Source organism: Adiantum capillus-veneris, chromosome 4 (assembly GCF_014529385.1).
Source record: "Adiantum capillus-veneris isolate H3 chromosome 4, ASM1452938v2, whole genome shotgun sequence".
Classification (NCBI taxonomy): domain Eukaryota; kingdom Viridiplantae; phylum Streptophyta; class Polypodiopsida; order Polypodiales; family Pteridaceae; genus Adiantum; species Adiantum capillus-veneris.
This window is the reverse complement of record NC_140934.1, coordinates 22126065-22134998: the sequence shown is the minus strand read 5'-3', so window position 1 is coordinate 22134998 and position 8934 is coordinate 22126065.

Sequence of the window (8934 nt, the reverse complement as noted above, 5' to 3'; positions counted from 1 at the left end):
CAAAAAAATGGAGTAATTTCATTATGCTTGGCCAAAATTGGGCGAGATAATTCGAGCAAGGGGTCCTCTGCATTAACACGGCGAACCCTCGATTGCAAGCTAGATATTCCTTTGGGGACCTCTAGAGATAAACTTCCCCTTTGTTGGCCCACCCTTGTAACATTAACATGCTGCCCTTCCCAATTACTTGAACAGAGCTCATTTAGAAGGGAACTTCATCAGCTCACTTTTCTCCATTGGAGAGTTCGACCAAATTGTTTTGACCTCTCGATCATCATAGAAAACAAGATTCCCTCTCTTTTCTCTATCACTCAATGCTTGTGCTAATGATGCCACCTTCCAATCAGGTGAAAAATCACTAGATTCTACTGTTTTACTTAGATCATCAAAATGCATTGCACAAATCCTATCCTTGTGAGTTGAAACTTGAAAATCAATTTTTTTGACTTTCGGCCTTGATTTTCTCTTTCTATTCCAATCAAGACAACAAAGTAAACTGGCATATTCAAGCTCTTTTGAGGTGAATTGGCCAAGGTCTTATCCTTTCTCATTAAGCCATACAGAAATGATTGCCTATATCTCTTCTCATTGTTGACCATGTTATCATATTCAACCAAATTAAGGTCAGCACAGTAATGACCCGCTCATGTGATATAATGCTTTTTTGGTAGAGATTGAAAACTTAATTGATTTTAAAATTTGTTGGATATCAAGTGTCCAACCTTGTCATCTCTAGCCACCATTGATTAACCTTGGAATCTTGAACGTCAGCATCCTCTATGTCTAGGGTATATCATGTGCAACACATTTTGAGCCCAACACAAATGCCAAGAAATCTTTGCCTATGACCCTTAATTTGGGAAATGTTGCTAGTCAACTTTCAGTAATGGATCCTCAATCCCTCAAGACTCAAAAACAAACATCTTACTTGCAATCTCCCAACTAAGTAAAGATTTCATTGTATGTGGGCTCCTACATCATGCATGACACATTGCTCTTACTTAGTCTCCATCATAATTAGCTTTCACCATAGTTTGTTTCATTACCCTCAATCAGCAAAGAAGTGGCCCTTTGAGAAATTGCCTTATCACCACTGTACAAATTACATAGAATTTTTTGCACCTCACTTTTGGCCTTCCACTATGCACCAAGAGTTACTCCTTTACTTCTCCAAGAACATTGCTAACCACTAGGCTACTCTCATCACAAGCCCTATTTTAAAGTCCCTAAATTTTCCACAAGCTAGTAAAAATAGGGCATGCATCTTCAAGTATTATATTTCTTTCAGGGCATATCTTGTCAACACTTAACAACGCGACTAACCTATCTAAGGTATCCGTTCTAGTACTCTCAAATTCTTTGAGCTCTTGGCACAACAAAGGTGGTTTCCTAGCTAGCCCTATCAGCCTCTTTCCTTGCCTTTTTATAGATCTAACCTTTTACTATCTTAACAAGATGCTCAATACGCCTCTCAAACTTATCTTAACCTTTCCCTTTGCATATTTGTTGTAGCTCCATCGTCTTACCTGTGGCAAGTCTTATAACTTTGACTAACCTTGCCTATTGCAAGTTTTCTCATTTTCTAGAGCACCATTGTCTTACCAAATACAACTCTTATAAATTTTGCTTCATCCTTACTAGTGTAGATTTTCTCATTGGTAAATCTATCTCCCTCTTTTAGAATACTATGTGGTGCTCTTTGCAAAATCTACTACTTTGCAATTTCAATCTTTATGGTAGACCCCTTCAACCACTCCATATAGAACCCTCTAAGATTCTCGATTGAGTTATCAAGTTGCCCTTTTAAGGCTCTTAGGGTAAAATTTATTTTATGATATCTAAACCCTTGTTCCTCTAGGATTTTTTGCCTCCTATTACCATACGTGTGGTCCCCTTACCCATAACCACAAGGCACCAAGCTTCAATATCTAACCCATCACATATCTTTTTATTAACCTTGCTAGAATTGTGGCCATAACCTTTCAAAGTGTTGATGGTAGGTTGAGAGGTGGGGCCCTTTCTTATCTATTTTTTGCTTACCATACCCCATCCTCGTATCTCTATGTGTGGTGATATTGGTTGCCTTGCCCTATAAATTAGGCCATCTACCTAAGCATTCTATAATTGGATATGATTCCCCAATATCAAGCCCACCCATGCCACTAACTTGTGGTTTGTTGAGAGACCTCTCCTTATTCACAAAACAGGAAACCTATCCCACTTTACCCTTACCATTGGCCATTACCACAATCACAAGCTCCCTCCCTTATTCTTATTCAATGTCTATTTGTTTTGATAATTCTTTCTTTAAACCCTTACCTTTTACTACATGGATCCCCCCATCTCTTTGTGTAAGTGTACTAAAGCTTCATCCAAACTTATTGTATTTGATCCAAGATCATTGAGAACCCCCCCCCCCCCCCCCCCCCCAAAAAAAAAAAAAAAAAAAGAAGCAATCAATAAGAGGCCCAATATCTTAATCTCTTTCATAGTGCAAACTCTAAAGTGCTCAAGAGCTTAATCTCTCACATGAGCAAACTCTAAAGATGTTTTCACAAACCCAAATGTGGGTACCTTTTCTCAAGCTAGAATATTCAAACCCATCATTTTATAATAGGATACAATACCTTTTGTTGATACTCTCCTTTTCATGCACTTCCAATGACATTTTTTGAACCTCTCAAAAGTCAGCAGTTGTCTACCTCACCATTCAAACTTATAAACTCTTATGCACCTTTGAAAATTGGGCCTAGTACCCCACTAATAAAACTTGTCAAACCTCCATCCATATAAATGGATACCCAAGAGATTGTTAGTGGCCCTAATGAGACCCAAGAGTTCGAAATGAGTTGGGAATTTTCCTATAACAATCTCACTTAAACCTTACTCATTTGCCTTTATCCCTAATAATCTAAATTATCTTGTTTATAAAAAGTGTCATGGTTTTGCAAGCTCTATGAAGAAGATATGGCTCCCATGAAATGAGGGGGAAAGGTAGTGGAATGGACATGAAGGTTGGTTTAATTAAGCATGCTATTTATATTATATCTTGAACTTCAATTCATACATTGAACAAAACATTTGATTTGGACATGTCGTGTAGCAAAAAAAGATTACTCACTCAAATGTACACATGTGTATCAAACTTTGAGCAAGGAAGCGCAATCTAGGACTCCTATCACACTCATATTTATCCATAGTTCAAGAAAAAGACGGTGTGGATATATCTTCCCATGATGTGGGCAATGATCAAGGTGGGGAGCGATCAATGCTATCACTCAATGCCCCAGTTATTATCTCCACTACACAAAATGTTAGCCAATCACAATCTGAGAGGCTAGATACCACCGATGATGTGGGGGTTGTGCATAAATGGCTTCAAAATTCTTTATGCATGAATTCTTTGTGATGCCTTTTAAAAATTCTTTGTGGAACACAATTGCTCTCCTCCATTGGTCCCTTCGTGTAGATTAATTCCTAATGAAGCAATCCGCACAGTCTCTAGCCAAGTTTAGGTATTTCATGATTCCTCTGATAGCCATAGTTACGTTGATGAATTTTTCCCTTTCTTGGTCTCTCTCACTCGCCCTAGAAACTCTATCTACTTTGATGTGACAAAGAGTGCAAGGATTTCAAAGGTGAAAATTTTCTAGTTTGGGATGGTAATCATCATGTGAAAGCATGTATGTCATGCAAGTACGAAGGTAAAACAATTTTTTAAAATGCTTGAATTTTTTTGTTGTATTATGGAGAATGTTCTACCATTTTTTATGTTCCTTTATTGCTAGCTTGGTCACACATCCCCTCCCACCATGTGCATGTAAGGTGTCATTTTTTTATGGTTGACAAAAAGTAAAATAAGTAAAACTATTGGCTATGCAATCTTAGAATGAATAAGTACACTTAATTTCAAAATGAGTAAGTGCAATTAATTTCAAAGTGAGTAAGTGCACTTAATTTCAGAATGATTAAGTTAATTTTATTTTTTAATCAATAAGTGCTAATCTTCATTTACAAACTATGTGGTATTTTATAAGTTGGTTTACACAAGTGTAACTCCTACGATGTCACATAAAATTGATATGTTTCAAAGATTTGGATTGACTGACAAAACTTCAATTTTAGAGTGTCTTGGTGAATATCTAAGGAAGTGGGTTACAATGAAAAGGTAATGTTGGGGCTTCCATTTTTACTAGATGTAGAGCTTACTAGACATAAGAAATAGAACTAGCTGATTTGCAATGAGAAATGTCCTTGCTCCAAGTTTTGGTTTTTTATTTTAGCTTTAGCACTGAAAGTGAAGTACCTAATGCTAGATTGCAACTGGTTCACTCCTATGTAGAATGAGGGATGTCATATGGAAAGGATCAATATTTGTGGACTAAGATGTGATTCTGGTTAATTGCAAACACAAAAATTTATGGGCGCATAATCTCCAATGATGGAGCTTTGAACCACAAGTGTTAACTGAGTCAATGTCAGTTAACAGAAGCTGCTAAAAACTGAAGACATACGAATGCACATCGAAGATCAACATGAAGAAGCAATAAATATTGGAGTTACACATTTTTCACATTTTTCCAAAATGGTCACTATTATAAATTCTCGATTTATTTCAAGCCCATTGTAATATTTTAATGTGTTACGGGCTCAATGGGAGTTCCAAGCTGTAAATAACAAGTCAAGTAGTGTGCTTAGGTAGCAGATTCAGTAAGTGGTGGAGCCCTAAAGGCCTTGGACACCCGGACATTGAAAATTTTTACCCTAGGTACATAAGGCAGTGTGTAAAGGAAATTAGGGTTCTCAAGCTCATTTGTTGAGAGAACTCTTTGGTGAGAGCTCTTGAGGTGTGTGGCTATGGAGTCTTTGAGCTTCTCCTTGCTCATGTGACTTGGTTAACACTAATCAATGCTTAATTCTCTTTCACTATGCCTCTCTCATGCTTATTATAATTGCCTATGATGCTTTGATTAGCTAGATCGTAAATAATTAGTGATTAATCCCTCTCTAATTTTGTGTGATTTCTCTCTTTTGCTTGTGTGTGCATGTAGGTTTGATTGGAGTGTGGTGCTTGATAGATCTATGTGTGTGTGCTTGCGATTAATGTGTTGCATGATCGGATTAGTGTTGTGTGCATCTTGCAATCGTTAGTGTGTGTGATTGGGTTGATTAGAGGAGAAGAGAAGTGGATGTGAAGATTGCCCTTCATTGTGTCTTAGATCCTCCATAGGTCGAGAAGCTCACCTCATAGAGTTAACCATTCGTGTTGCCATGATTAGCTCACTAATCGTGTGAGTGTTTCCATGCCCTAGCCGGGTAGTTCATCCCTCCGGATTGATAATTTTGTTGGTCATTGGAGCTATTGCAACGATGGAACCCCCAACTTTGGCGCTACTGCCGGGGACGATGGCCTACGCTAGTGTAATTGTGGCATAATCGAATGTGTTTCCTCACTAATTTCACTGGTGTGTTTATGTTTTTGTGGATTTTGGATGTGTGTGCATGAAACAATGTGTTCATAATTCCCTAATGTGTCACCGTATCTTGCCAACTATGTGTTTACACACTCTAATTTTACACCAACCCCTTGCTAATTTCGCTAATTTTTGCTAACTTTCTAATTTGCTATGAAGGATTGGAGCATACAACCATTCAATTAATCTTCAATGGAAAGGTAATCAAGGTGGTTTTCTCAATCTCTCTAGAATCTAAGGATGTGTAGAATTGTGTAGAGATCCCACCATGATGCAATATAATGTTGATGTTATGTTGATGCAATGCAATGTTGATGCTATGTTGGATTGAAAATGTTTTGATTGTTCATTTTCATGTCGTCGTAATGTCGAAATTTTTAAGATCTGGTAGCATATGAATTTGACAAGTTTCAATTGTTAATTGGTGAATGTGCATTGCTAATTGTGTGCCTAATTGAATTAATTGCATGCTTGGATAGTCAATTGCAAGTGTGTCTGCACTAAAATCAAGTGTATGTGCATTCTAATTGAGTGTGTGTATGCCTAATTTTAGGTGTGTGTGCACTATTTTGCTCATGTTTGTGCACCTAAAAATAATTGTGTGCTTAATGATTTTTTCAATTGTGATAATTGATTTGGGTTGTGGTCATGCCCAACTAATGATTTGTGAAGTCACATTGCAATTTCGACAAAATTAAGCCTTTTGTGTGCCCACCTAAAGATTGGTAGAAACTGCCAATTTTATTAGTGTGTGTGTGTGTGCCTAAAAAGTGTTTAATTTGCATGATTGATTTAAGTTTTGATTGCATATTTGATGTGTGTAATGGTTAATTGCTGTGTTTTTTAGCTCAAAATAGGGATTTACACATTCGAATTGCGTCGAGTTTTGACCTAATTTTGTCGGTTTAATTGCTTAGTTTTGAATTTATTGATGAAATTGTTTGGCAATTGAATGGATGAGATTTTTGTGATTTTATTTGGCTGCAATAATCCCCTATGTGTGGACAATTTTTAGAAATTTTTTGGGTATTCTTTGCATAATTTTTATAATTTTTGGACAATTTTGCTAATTTTTACATTAATATTTGGTTAATTCCATTAAAATTTGATATTTTACGATCTTTACAAGTCGTTTTATGTGTGTGTATTTATGGCATCATTTTGTTTACATTTGTGCCCTCCCTGGTCAAGTTTTGAGCGTTTTGCTATTTTCGGGGGCTGCATTGATGATTGTGTTGCAAATTACATTTTCGATAAAATATGCTATTTTTTATGTGCTTTTGCGTGTCAAAAATGTTCGATTGTCAATGACAATGATTTTCTAAGGTTTTTAGAATTTTTTGGGAATTGTTTAGATTTTTCTGGTGATTTTTAGGATTTTTGGGTGATCTTTGGCGTTTTCAGACGAGCGAAAGTCAAATAATAAGAAAAAAATAATTTTTGGGCTTCCATACCGTGCCTTGCGGCGCATGAAATTCTTTATCCGTGATAGATCTTTATGGTCCGTTGGGATAGTTTCTGTCGACATTATTATTAAAAAAAAAAAAACTTTTCTTCTTCTTCTCTCTGGGTGAACACCACCCATCACACACACACACACACACACACACTCCCATTCTCACTCCACTCTCACTCTCCCTCTCCCTCTCTAACTTTCTCTCTCTCTCTCTCTCTAACTTTCTCCCACCCTCTCTCTCTTCTCTAACTTCCCCTCTCTCTTCTCTCACTCTCCCTTTAACTTACTCTTTCCTTCTCTCTCTCCTTGTCGGATAGATCTTTAATGTCTCGTGGGATAGCTTCCTAAGACGTTAAAACGCTCTTCGTCTTCTTCTTCTTTTTATGGTGTGTGCCCACTACCCACGCGTGCGGCGCGCACTCACACACACACATCTCAGACTGCCTCGCTGGCGCTGTACGCTCGCGTGCCTCTTAAATCTCTCTCTCCCGCTGTCTTGGTGTCTCTCACACACCCCACAAACACACACTCACTTTCTCTCTCTCTCTCGCTTGTTCGGCTGTCAGCGCGAAATCAGTGTCGTCAGGTCCGCTGCCCCCCGCTCTCTCTCTCTGTCTTCTACTGCACGTGCTGCCGCCTTCACTCTCCCTGCTGGCGCGCTATCCCATCGCTATCAACTCATTGCCAGTAACCCAAAGTCAACGCCAGCCTGTTGTCCAGCCAGGTAAGACAGGTAAGGTATTTCTTTTCTTTTTTATTTATTTGTCAATTACAAAAAATAATTAAAAACAAAATACAAAAAATGATAAAATATAAATAAAAACCACATAAAAAATTCATATAGAAAAATACAAAAGTCATAAAAATTTTAAAAAAAAGAAGTTCAAAAATTACAAAAATATATGTAGAAAAAAACATAGAAAATTCACATAAAACCAAAAATCCCTCTTAGAATTAAAAAAAAAAAACTCAAAAATTCATTAAAAAATTTAGAAAAAGTCACCAAAAAAATAAAAAATTCATTAAAATTTAAAAAAAGGTAAATCCCAAAAATAGTAGAAAATTCATAAAGCACAAAACAAATCCATTAAAAAGAAAAAAATGGCCAAAAAAACAAATTAAATCACAAAAAAGTCAAGAAAACCTTCAAAAAACGCTAAAATTTTTTCAAAATTCAAAAAAAAATTCAATATTTTTCCAAAAAATACCAAAAAATTTTAAAAATTCAAAATTTTACAAAAAAATTTAGAAAAATAAAAAAAAGCCGCCGAAAGTGCTAGAAAAAGAAAGAAAGAGCCAAAAGAAGCTCGAAAAAGGCAGAAAAGTAAACAAGCAAAGCCGAAAGAGTCGCACACCGAGCAAACAGCACAAAGAGAGCAAAAATTGAGAAGAGCAGCAAAGACAAATTTCGTGGTCGGGTTTGGAAAGTGCAGGCACAATTCAGTCAAGAAGCTAGAAGTGAACGTGCACGCTAGAAATTGGCAAGTGCAAGTAATTGCACTAAAAAATAGCTTCCCAGCGTACGAACAGGGACATAACTCACATGAGCTTAGGCTAGTACGAGTATGAGAATTTTGCTAATCTATACCAAAATCTGTTAGGAAATAAATTTGGTAGAACAAGCCAACATGGACTCAAATCGACCCGAGAGTTCAAGTACAGTAGAGCAACCCAATAGCAGTGGCCACACATGCACAATGCAATAGAGCAGATTTTACACCTATATGGCTACAATGGAGATAAAGTCTTATATGGAGATTCAAAAGGCCATAGATACTTGATGAGCAGCAAAAGCAACACAGGAGCCAAGATCCTATTGATCATAGTAAAGCCAGATTCAGAGAACTCCCAGATGTTCACAGACTTTAGTGGAGCCAGGTATTGCAAGCTCAAAGATGAAGTGCACATAGAAGTTCAAAAGTCAATCCAAGTGGTTATCCAAAAACCTTGACAAGCCTGCAAAGCATCCATTTAGTGCATATGCAATCAGGGTACATGGATTAT